Source organism: Zingiber officinale, chromosome 4B, assembly GCF_018446385.1.
Source record: "Zingiber officinale cultivar Zhangliang chromosome 4B, Zo_v1.1, whole genome shotgun sequence".
In the NCBI taxonomy this organism is placed as follows: Eukaryota; Viridiplantae; Streptophyta; class Magnoliopsida; order Zingiberales; family Zingiberaceae; genus Zingiber; species Zingiber officinale.
The window spans coordinates 128,284,489-128,296,665 of record NC_055993.1 but is presented as its reverse complement, the minus strand read 5'-3'; positions in this window follow the sequence as shown (position 1 = coordinate 128,296,665).

Sequence of the window (12,177 nt, the reverse complement as noted above, 5' to 3'; positions counted from 1 at the left end):
ACTAGTCCAAGGATCCACATACTCACGCACCCTCCACTATGAAAACACTCCTTCTCGGTAACTACCGAAGGCGGAGAAGCCTTACAACCTCACAATACAACAATGAGAAAGAAAGAAGCAAAATACAAATGAATCTTACAAGATTACAATGAAAACCCTAGCTTCTTCTTCTTCTTGTTGCAAATCGCCTCTTGACTTGGATGAGCCTCCAAGAACCTTCAAGAACTGGCAGTGAGGAAGAAAAGATCGCTGTGGAGAAGTTCTGTAATGGTCTGTAGAGAAGAGAGGAAGCCGTGTCGAAGAAAACGCTCGCCAACGTCTATATTTGCGTCAACGGTCGAATCTCAATCGATTGGATTGCTCCCAATCGATTGGGGAGGCTTTGGATCGATCGACCGATCGATCCAGAGCGCCCCTGTGCTCTCTGGAGTCGCCTTGAATCGATTGCCCGATCGATTCAAGGCTTCTCGAGCGATTTCCAGCGCTCCAATCGATCGCCCGATCGATTGGAGGCTTTAATCGATCAATTGATCGATTCAGAAGCTTACTGTTCGCTCAGAAACTCTCCCAATCGATCGACCGATCGATTGGGGAAGTTTCAATCGATTACCCAATCGATTCAGCCCATTTCTGCATGAATTCGTGTCAACCAATCGATCCACTGATCCATTCAACCCCCCAATCGATCAGCCAATCGATTGGGAAGCAGAAATCTGTGCAGATCTTGAAATTAGCTTCGTTTCACATCCGAGATCACCTCATTCCGATATCCGAGTCAAAAGTTATGGTCTTCGGAAGTTTACTACGTCCGAACTTCCTAGTTCCATGCCAACTCCCTATTGGACTTACGACCGTTAAGACTTCGGTCAACTTTTGACTGATCTGGACTTTCTCTTTGTGCCAAGTGTCCGGTCCTCCATTACCCACTTGGACTTCCCAACACCAGATGTCCGATCAACCTTGATCCATATGGATTTCCTCGTGCCTGGTTTCACTCACCAGGACTTCCCTTCTGCCTAGCTTCACTCACTAGGTCTTTCACCTGGCTTCACTCACCAGGATTTTCCTTCTACCTAGCTTCACTCACTAGGTCTTTCACCTGGCTTCACTCACCAGGATTTCTTTCTGCCTGGCTTCACTCACCAGAACTTCCCTTTTGCCTAGCTTCACTCACTAGGTCTTTCACCTGGCTTCACTCACCAGGATTTTCTTTCTGCCTAGCTTCACTCACTAGGTCTTTCACCTGGCTTCACTCACCAGGATTTCTTTCTGCCTGGCTTTACTCACCCGGACTTCCAGTCAAGTGTCCGGTCAACCTTGACCTACTTGACTCTTCTTCAACCAATCTGATCAGACCCTGATCAGAGGGGAATTGCACCAAACAATCTCCCCAAATGAACAACTACATTGTCAAACATCGAAACCCAAACCAAGACTCAAGCTTGGTTAACCAGGTCAGCCTTGACCTGAGGGATATTGCACCAACATTAAGCACATAAATTGCAATAATAGAATTTGCATAAATTAGACTAATAAAAAAAAATTAAAAATTTAATTCCTAAACTCTCCCCCTTTGATCACAGCAATAACGGAGAAAAAAATTTCTAAGTCATGTAAAACAACTTTTTGAGAATTTTGAAAGAATTTTCTATGTTAAAACTTAGGCAAGAAAAAGAAATTTATAATTTAGTTCTAATTTCAGAAGAAATTTTTAAGAAAACTATTATGGACAATTTTCCTAAGTAAAAAAAATTTCTGTAAGAAATATTTTTGTTGAATTAAAAAGATGTTAAAGAAAAACTTTCTATAGCATTATTTAATTTCAATTTTAATGTTTTACCAGAAAGTTAATTAAACATTTTATTTCGATATTTTGGTTTCTAGGTCGTGGCGTGGCACTGGACCTTCTTGGTTATTGGAGCAACAACCACTTCCTTAGACAAAACCTCATAAAAAAATTATAATGTTTAATTTTCTCGCTGTAAGCCTTAACTTAAAAATAATTTAAACTAGCAAAGATTTTAGAACCCAGTATTAAGTTCCTTCCTACATGATTGTTTAAGAACTTAGGGGATATATAATTTCTTGGAATTCTTTTAAGTTGTCCCTGATGCTTTCTTATATACCAATTTAATTTTCCATAAATTTTAATTTTTTATTTTTGAAAACCATTAGTGTTTAAACATGTATCAGATTTTAAACTTTCAATTTATCATTTTCAAATTTCAAATTATCTAACATTTTATTTAAGTTAGCAATATCTTTTTCTGATTTAATTAAGTCTTTAGAAAGATCTTTAATAAATTGAAACGATTGTTTAGGGTTTAGAGCACGTACCTTACTTACCTTACTTTGTGATTCTCCCCCTTCATCATAGCTTTCCTCTTCTGATGTTCCTCCCCCTTCATCTATGCTCATTTATGAACTTGACTCTTCATCTAGTTGGTGGTCTGCCATCAGCGCTAGTCCCGAGAAGGCTTCGACTTTAGATTCGGAGGACGTTAAATCGTCCCACATGGCCTTCAGGATTTTGTGCTTGGAGGTGTTTGACTTTTACCTTCTCCTTGTCTTTTGTTTTTTCCTTTATTTTTGGGCAGTCATCCTTGATGTGCCATTCTTCATTGCAATTGTAGCATCGGACCGTCCTTCTGTTGCGCTAATGCTTTCTCGACTGTGACTGAAATTTATTAGTTTTAAGAAATTTATTGAAACATCTTACCAGTAGCGCTGCTTCGGTTTCGTCGATTGAAGCTTCGGAGTCGGGATCGTCTAACTTGGATTGTAAGGCGATGTTGAGGTTTGACCTCACTAATTCTTTAGGCTCTACAATTCGAGACTCGTGAAGTTCGAAGGTGGAGAATAAACTTTCTAAACTACTTACCTCAATGTCCTTAGAGATGTAGTAAGCATCTACTAAGGGAGCTCATTCCGGAATTCTGGGGAAGGCGTTTAGTGCATACCGGATGGAATCTCAGTTTGTTACCGTTTCGCCGAGATTTATCAGTTGCATTATCAGTTCCTTGATCCTCGCTTGAAGTTGTGCAACCTTCTCGTCGTTGTTCATCTGGAGATTTGTTAGTTGTGTCCGGAGGATGTCGCCCCTTACTAGCTTCACTTCTGAGGTACCCTCGTGGAGCTTCAAGAATTTATCCCAGAGGTCTTTGGCGGAGTCGTAGCAGAACACTGAGCAGGTACAATTTTTCCTTTTCATTGGCCACACAATCGGCCTGCTCCTTCTTCGTCCAGTTGCATTCTTCTTTATCTTTTGACGCGATATATCCATATTTCATTATTAAAAGAATATCAAATTCAGTCTTAAAAAATACCTCCATTTTGCATTTCCACGTAACGAAGTCTCCGTCGAACTTCGGGAGATGAATGTTAGCTCCGGCCAACGTCTTGATCTTTGTACTTCAGTTGGCGGTTAGTCCTTATGAGGCGGTCGGGCTCTGATACCACTTGTTGGTGCAGCGGGGCCAGCAAGAGGGGGGTGAATTGCCTGTAAAAATAAGATTATACCCTCCTCAAGGCTTTCAACTCAAAGGTGCAACACTATAAAAACTAAATAATAGAAAAAGAAGAGGAGTCAGGGATTTAACTTGGTTACAACCAAGACGATTGTTAATCCAAGGCGGTTGAACAACTCCACTAGAGTATCTCCTTCACTGTAGGTAGAGAAACCTTTTTACACACTTAGAATGCTCAAAGGTTGCTAGGAATGAACACAGAGTTGAATGCTTGAATGAATGTTTATTTCCTAGCTCCAGGGGTCTTTATATAGCTCCTGGAAAGTCTATCCCGAGGGTCCAAGGCGACTCTAACAAGGTTTAAGGCGTTTCCAACCAAGTCAAGCGGATAAAGTTCTATCCGCGCACAAACGATCGAGTTGACCCGGGCTGAGGTGCCTCAAACAAGCTTGAAGGCGCCTCAAAGGTTTGAGGCGCCTCCAATCTTGATGAAGGCGCCTTAAGCTGCATTTTCAGCTCGCTTTCTCCTTTGCTTTGACTTTCGAAACTCCGTTTGCTTGGGTGATTTCAGCCAACTGAAATAGAGTTCATCCGAACCCAATTTTCGGCCTTCTCCTCGAGCAGTCTTTCGTCCCGGCTTTACGTCCCTCGAACGTCGCGCACGTTCTTCTCACCCACCGGTGTACTCTTTTGCAGCTCTCTCGTCCTTCAGACACACCGAGTCCGTCGGCTCCCTCCTGTGTCATCCTTCTCGCTAGCTGCATCTTCCGCTCGACTTCCTGCGCTCCTAAACTCCTGCACACTTAGACACAGGGATCAACAACAAATAATACCTAACTAACTTAGTTGATTACATCAAAATAACCACGGGGTTCAACACTTCCTTTTCAGAAGCCCAAATTTAAGAACTCCAAAGTTAAGCGTGCTTGGCTTGGAGAAATCTGAGGATGGTTGACCTCCTGGGAAGTTTTCCAGGGTGTGTACGAGTAAGGACAAAGTACGCTGAAAGGACTTCCGGTGGTCTGTGGAGCTAGTCGTCAACCCAATGGGCAATTCTGGCGGCGTTCCCGGTTTGGTTCGGGTGGGGTCCACCCGGGCAGAGGTGTTACAAACTAAATATCCAAGTAGCTACTACAATATGTAGCAGCTGCTTAGTAAGTCGTTTCATTTTAAATTGTAATTCTTTCTATTCCTAATATATTGTTTATACATGATTCTAATTGATCTATTTAATTAATATATAGGAAAACATATATTATCTTTATTGGAAGTCGACCAGATGTTTATGACACCTGAATAGAAGTATCTATACAAGTTAATCGTTTTAAGGACGTTATATACTAATCCTTCGAGAGTAAACAAGATGCAATAAGAGCTTTTGAAGCCTACAAGGTACTATCTTACAATGTTAATAATATTTTTTTTGATAAAATTTATTTATTTTTGTTATATAATTTGTAGCAAACTTGCTAATTTGGGGAGCTTCAATTTTTCATATTTCATTCGATAGTAAGTCATTATAATTTAAGTTATAATTCCCTCTAATCCTAATATATTATTAGGATTTATTCTACAGCATAAAATCCCGCCCTCTTAGCCGGTCGGACCCCCCGAGTTCAGTCCCCTCACTTTTAGGAACCATCCCAGGCTTACTCCCGACTGTTCTCTTAGTCGGTCGGACCCCTAGGGCTTAGTCCCCTCACTTCTCCTGAGCATCATCCTAGGCTTACTCCCAGCCGTCCTCTTAGCCGGTTGAACCCTCAGGACTCAGTTCCCTCACTTTTGGAAACCACCCAATCTTACTCCCGACTGTCCTCTTAGCTAGTCAGACTCCCAGGACTCAGTCCTCTCACTTCTAGGAACCATCCTAGGCTTACTCCCAGCCGTCCTCTTAGCCGGTTGGACCCTCAGGCCCCAGTTGTTGGTGCAAGTTACACTAATAATAAAGTTTTAATATATAATAAATAGATTAAAGTTAGATGTGTTGTTATCTAATCTCTTTACAGAGTGTGTAGGAATTGATGAGTCTTGAGGACCTGATATCATACTGAAGTCCAGATATGCAATTCTGGCAGAAAATCTAGCTGGGTCTGCGAGACCTAACAATTGGCTGAAGTCCAATCGAGATTTTTTATTCCAAATGGTTAGCTGAAGTCCATATGTGCAATTTCGATAGGAAGACCTGATGAGTCAAGAGGCAAGTTAAGAGATTGCAAATGGTAAGTGAGGTAAGTCACTGGAGGAGAGAGATCCAGTGAGGATGAAATCCAACTGGGTCTGCTAAACCTGACAGTTGGCTAAAGTCCAATCGGGATTTTCGATTCCAAATGATTGGCTGAAGTTCAGATATGCAATTTCGGTAGGAAGACCTGATGGGTCAAGAGGCAAGTCAAGAGATTGCAAATGGTAAGTAAGGTAAGTTACTGAAGGAGAGAGATTCAGTGAGGATGAGTCCCGGTGGGACTATAGGCGCGATCCATCTTATAGCCATTTGGGAAGTCTAAGCTGAGACCATGACTAGATCCTGGTCTTGGAAAGACAGGATCTAAGTCATAAATTTATCATATTTTTAATGTGTTAACTCTATTTTGTATGGTAATTTTATGATCAAGTAGTTGCTACAATAATAAGAAGCCAGTAGAGACTGTAGGGTTTAACCATATTGTAGCAGTTATTAGGATTTAACTACGTTGTAACACCTACTGTCGAGTAGCTACTATAACATTACAATTTTTTTTTAAAAACCTCTATTCTCTGAAAATAAATTTCCAATCCAAAGACCTATAATCATTCAACACCATTGTAGTAGTTAGGAGAAGAATCAAAATCCTAAAAAATCAAACCCCTAAACAAGAGGAGAAGAATCAAAACACTAAAGCTTAACAAAATACTTACGATGGAGTGAAGCTTCAGAGGAAAAACGAGTCATCGCGGTGAGATTGATTGACGAAGACATCGTGGACCACCAATCTACTTTTAATGACAATCTTTTGAAATATTTGTCGTATGCCCAGTTTAGGGGTTAAAACTTTAGCTAGAACTATAAGGGTAAAATGGTAATTGCACAATATAATTTTACTTTCACACCGTGCATGATAATATATATTAGGATTAGAGGGAATTACGACTTAAATTGAAAAGACTTACCATCGAATGGTTTGTGGGAAATGATTTTGGCAAGTTTCTTGCAAATTATATAACAAAAAAATGGTAAGAAAAGGCTATTTGGAGTGTCTAACTAGCAGTTACAACGTGTAACAGCTAGCTGTCGAAGTAGCTACTACAACATGTAGTAGCTAACTGTCCAAGTAGCTACCATAATGTTGTAGCAACTAATTGTCGAAATAGCTGATACAACGCGTAACAGCTAGCTCTCCAAGTAGTTGTTACAACATTGTAGCAGTTAACTGTGAAGTAGTTGCTACAACGTATAGCAGTTAGCCGTCGAAGTAACTTCTGCAACATTATAGCAGCTAACCGTCCAAGTAGCTGGTATAACATTATAGCAGCTAACCGTCCAAGTAGATGCTACAACGTGTAGCAGCTAATTGTCTAAATAACTACTATAAGTTATAGCAGCTAGTGCAGGGATTCTGCTAAGGAGAAGTGAGAGGACTGAGTCTTAAGGGTCCAACCAACTAAGAGAACAACCAAGAGTAAGTCTGGGATGGTGTCCAGGAGAAGTGAGAGGACTAAGCCTTAGGAGTCTGACCGACTAAGAAGCTGATCAGGATTAGAGGAGTGGACTGCTTGGACACGTAGTTTTTAACCATGGTCGCTATTTCCTCTTGACTTTTGACTATCATGTCATCTTGACCATTGTCTCCATCCTAGAAGTGGGGCCCCCACTATTTCTCGTATCAATATACATAAAAGGAATAATATTAATATCATTATAAACAAACATAATAACAAGTCTTCTTAAGCCAACAAGTTAAAACAAAGACTAATGTTATAATCATTTGATTTATAGTATTATTTAATGCTACATTAACTTGAAACAATTATTGTCGCACTTACACAAGTTTAGTTTGATTCTTTTTCTCTCGTAGAAGGGTAGCATCAATAGGGAGATGTTAAGCTGAACTTTACAAAGAAAGATGTTTCACTCAATCATTTGATTTATAGCATCCTCTAATGCTATATTAACTTGGGGCAGTTGTCGTCGCAGTTGCACAAATTTAGTTTAATTGTTTTTCTCTCGTAAAAGGACAGTATCCAACTCCTTCCTCGCTTGGTTTCGTTGTTCTGTGAGAATATTAATATAGCCATAAACAATATGATGATTCATGGCTTCACTGAGATGTCTGTTTGGATTAATTTATAAAATTCATAAAATTAAGGAAAGAAAGGTATAATCGAAGAATGATGGATAACACACACCGAGAAGCAAACGAGTTTATTGGTAGAGATGGTCTTTCAAAAGCATAAGACATAGAGCTTGACTCCTCATCGATAGGAGGTTCTTTAAGACCACTCTCAGTGGGTTTCATCTTTCTGCTAAATCAAGACATGATCCTTGAAGAGTTATACTAAATCACTGTATAACAGGACGAAAGGTTAGGTAGTGTGAACGAGTGAAATAGGTTGATAAATGATTTATAGGGAAAATAGTTCAACAACATTCACTCTTAATAAAGACAACTCAAACTGAAGCGTCTTTTCGGAACTATAAAATGGTCATCAAAAGACTCACTAGGTTATGTTCAAACAACTTCTCAAAACCTATAAAAAGATATGACAAAGAGTAAAGATAAGGATAACCAACCTGTTAGGACCTTGACGTCCGCTAGAGAAGGGTGAATAGCGTCTCACCCAAATCGTCGCTTCCTATGCTTGTTAGTGCACAACGGGAATACAAAACAAATCTAACAAATAGAAAGCTAAACCTAGAGGCAATAATCAAGATAATCAAACCTTTAACACGTTTATGTTGTTAGGATCTTTCGTACGGCTAGAGAGGGGGGTGTGAATAGCCGCCCCAAAATCGCTCTCGTTTCTTCCTACAATTAGGTTAGTCGCAGCGGAAAATACAAAGAAACGAAAGAGAAGAAAACCAAACCTTAACACGAGGATGTAACGAGGTTCGGAGATTAGGGCTCCTACTCCTCGGCGTGTCCGTAAGGTGGACGAGTCCGGTCAATCCGTCGGTGGATGAGTCCCCGGAGAACCGGCTAATACAATATACTCCTTGTGGGTGGAGAAACCTCGCCACAAACGTTTGCAACAGCAAACAAAGAGTACAAGAGCAGTAAGAAAAGCAATACAATATGAATACAATCGCACTCTACCAATTGCTTGCTTTCTTGTCGACTGGAGGTGAAGCAGCAACTTCACGCGACGCCTACAACAGCAGGAACCCAGCCGGAAGCTCACGCGAAGCTTTGGAGGAGCTCAACAAAGCTCAAGCACAGCAGCACTTAGAACAGCAAGAAGGAAGAAGGAGATCTATTCGCACAGAAGATGCCTCGATCCTTTATACCTGCGAAGAAGAAACAGCGAAGAAACTAACCGTTGTGTCGCAACGGCTAGAACCCTGATCGGTCTACAGACCGATCAGCCTAGGCGCATGAGGCTTCTGTTTGTCACCTGATCGGTCCCCAGACCGATCAGGTGTCGCGATCGAAGCCCTGATCGGTCTGTGGACCGATCAGGGAACCTCCTGATCGGTCCATAGACCGATCAGGCTTCGGCTCCTCACGCCACTGATCTATTCCTGATCGGTCGACCGATCGTGGATCGGCCGCCAGCCGATCCACGGTTTTCTTCGCGGTTCCCGATCGGTCTCGCACCGATCGATTGCAATCGTGAGCCATCGATCGATTCGATCGGTCACCGCACCGATCGTGGCAAACGCAGATCACCGGATCGGCCACCGGACCGATCCAGGAAGGCCTCTCTCTAACCTAGTTCGGAGAACGAGCCACCGAGCCCTCTCCGACCCATATGCCAAGCTTCACTCACTTGGACTTCTCAACACCGGATGTCCGATCACCCTTGATCCATCTGGATTTTCCCTGCCGGCTTCACTCACCGGGACTTTCCACCCGGCTTCACTCACCAGATTTCACACCGCCTAACATCCCACTTAGGACTTTCTCATTCACCTAGCTTCACTCACTAGGATTTTCACCGACTTCACTCACCAGATTTCCAACCGCCTGGCTTCACTCACGGGACTTTCCATGCCCGGCTTCACTCACTGAGACTTTCCTTGCCCGGCTTCACTCACCGGGACTTCCCAACCGCCTAACATCCCGTTAGGACTTTCCCCGCCTCGGCTTCACTCACCGGGACTTTCCAACCGCCTAACATCCCAGTTAGGACTTTCCACCGCCCGCTTCACTCACGGGACTTCTCCGTGCCAAGTCTTCATACTTGGACTTTTCCTGCCAAGTCTCCATACTTGACTTTTCCCGTGCCAAGCTCCTGCTTGGACTTTTCCATGCAAGTCTCCATACTTGGACTTTTCCCTGCCAAGCTCCCCGCTTGGACTTTTCCATGCCAAGTCTCCATACTTGACTTTTCGTGCCAAGCTCCCTGCTTGACTTTTCCGTGCCAAGTCCCCATACTTGACTTTTCCAGTGCCAAGCTCCCTGCTTGACTTTTCCGTGCCAAGTCTCCATACTTGGACTTTTCCCGAATCAGGTCAACCAGTCAACCTTGACCTACGGTTGCACCAATAATCTCCCAAACATCTATTCTTGTCCCACATCAAGAATAGAACTCTCTCACGAGTGTCAAACATCAACATGCAACACAACTAGGTCAACCTTGACCTAAGGTTGCACCGACAATCTTCCCAAGTCAAACATCAAAATACAACTCGAGTCACGTCAACTCGGGTCAACCAGGTCAACCTTGACCTAAGGTTGCACCAACAATCTCCCCCTTTTTGATGTTTGACAAAACCATAATCAAGTTAGGTTTTCAATCATCTTCCAATGTCCAATGTTCTTTCCTTGAACATTCTCTGGACATTCTCCCCTTAGGTTAACCCGATAACCTAACTTGGGGTCTCCAATAATTCTCCCCCTTTTTGACACACATCAAAAAGAATTCCAATGTTCTTCCTTGACATTCTTTCCCTAGCTTAGGTTAAACCGATAACCTAACTTGGGTTCTCCAATAATTCTCCAATGAACACTCTCCCCTTTTTGACACACATCAAAAAGAAAAAGGAGAGTATCAAGGTCAAGAGTTTCTTCCTAATGAAAGTCCCATACCTTTCATTGAAACTCTTAATTTCCCCCCTTGATACTAAACTCAACAATCCACTTAGTGATAATCCCATATCACTAATCCTCAAGGAGTAAAACTCCCTAAAAGTCAACTCCCTTGACTAATAGTTAAAACTCCCCTAAAGGCCAACTCCCCTTGACCATTGCACCAACAATATCTTGGAGAGTTTCAAACCTTTAGAAATCTAAAACCAACTTTCAGTGAAATTTCGGACATGCAATCAATTTCAAAGACATTGCACGCTTATCGATTCACCGGATCGGTCACCGGACCGATCCACAGACTGGATCGGTCCAAGGATCGATCCAGCCCTTCTGGATCGGTCCAATGACCGATCCGCATTATCGATCACAGGATTTCGATTTTCCTCTCCGAAATTCGAAACCCTAATAAATTCTAGAAAATTCGAAAAATTGTGAAATTTTGAGGATACATTCCTCATATCATACACTATCATGGAAAAATAATTTTCTATGAAAATAGTTTCCATTTTCAAATCTTGATACAAAGTTCAAAAACTTTGAAATAGTTCAAGTTTTAACTCAACTTTGTATCACAAAGTTCAATGATGAATGCTATCACTAGGAAAGCTTCATCAAGGTTTTTCAAATCAATTTTAAAATGCTTTTAAAACCATTTGAATTTAGGATCATAATCTTAGGGTTAAATGTACATGACTTGTACATAAGCTTTCCCTATGATCCTCCATTTCTTGAATTAGGTCATCTAGGTACAAGAATTATGCACCTTGATCCTAACTCATGATCCTAATATCTCACACACATCTAAAGTGTATCAAACCACATTCAAGTCAATTTGATGTGAGATATGGGTTAAGGTCAACTTAGGCTAAGTTCTCATGCATTTTCTAAACATCAATTTGATCTCAATATCAAAATGTGTTTTTCCTTAAATCAATTACATTGATTATAATGCAAGAGATGATGACATGGCATATAATGATATCATAAATGAAAACATGTGCCAATGTCATGATGTCATGGCATAAAGTTTGAAACTTAAATAAACATGACATAACAACTAGCCTAAGCATTATCATGACATTTCAAATGATAATAAAATAAATATGATGTCATGGCATGGCATATGGTAACCAATCATGGCAAGTTAGCACAAATAAAATACCTAAATTCCCTATCTAAGTATCCTTAGCCTTAGCTAACTTAAAATCTAACCCTAGATTGCCCATATATCCCTAAGAGAAAACCAAAATCCCAATTATGGTATTTCTCTAGGTTTTCTCAAATTGTGCCACTTAAGATTAAAATCGATATTTTCCAATTAGGCACATTTAGCTCTTCAAGGAGTAAATGATAATTCCATTTCATTTTCAAAAGTTCTCAAAACCTTGAAAATGCTCCTTGAGTGTCAATTTCCTCAAAGTTGGGTTAACTACCCTTCTTATTGGAGTTGACACTCTCTAACCCATTTATGGGGTAGAGAAGAT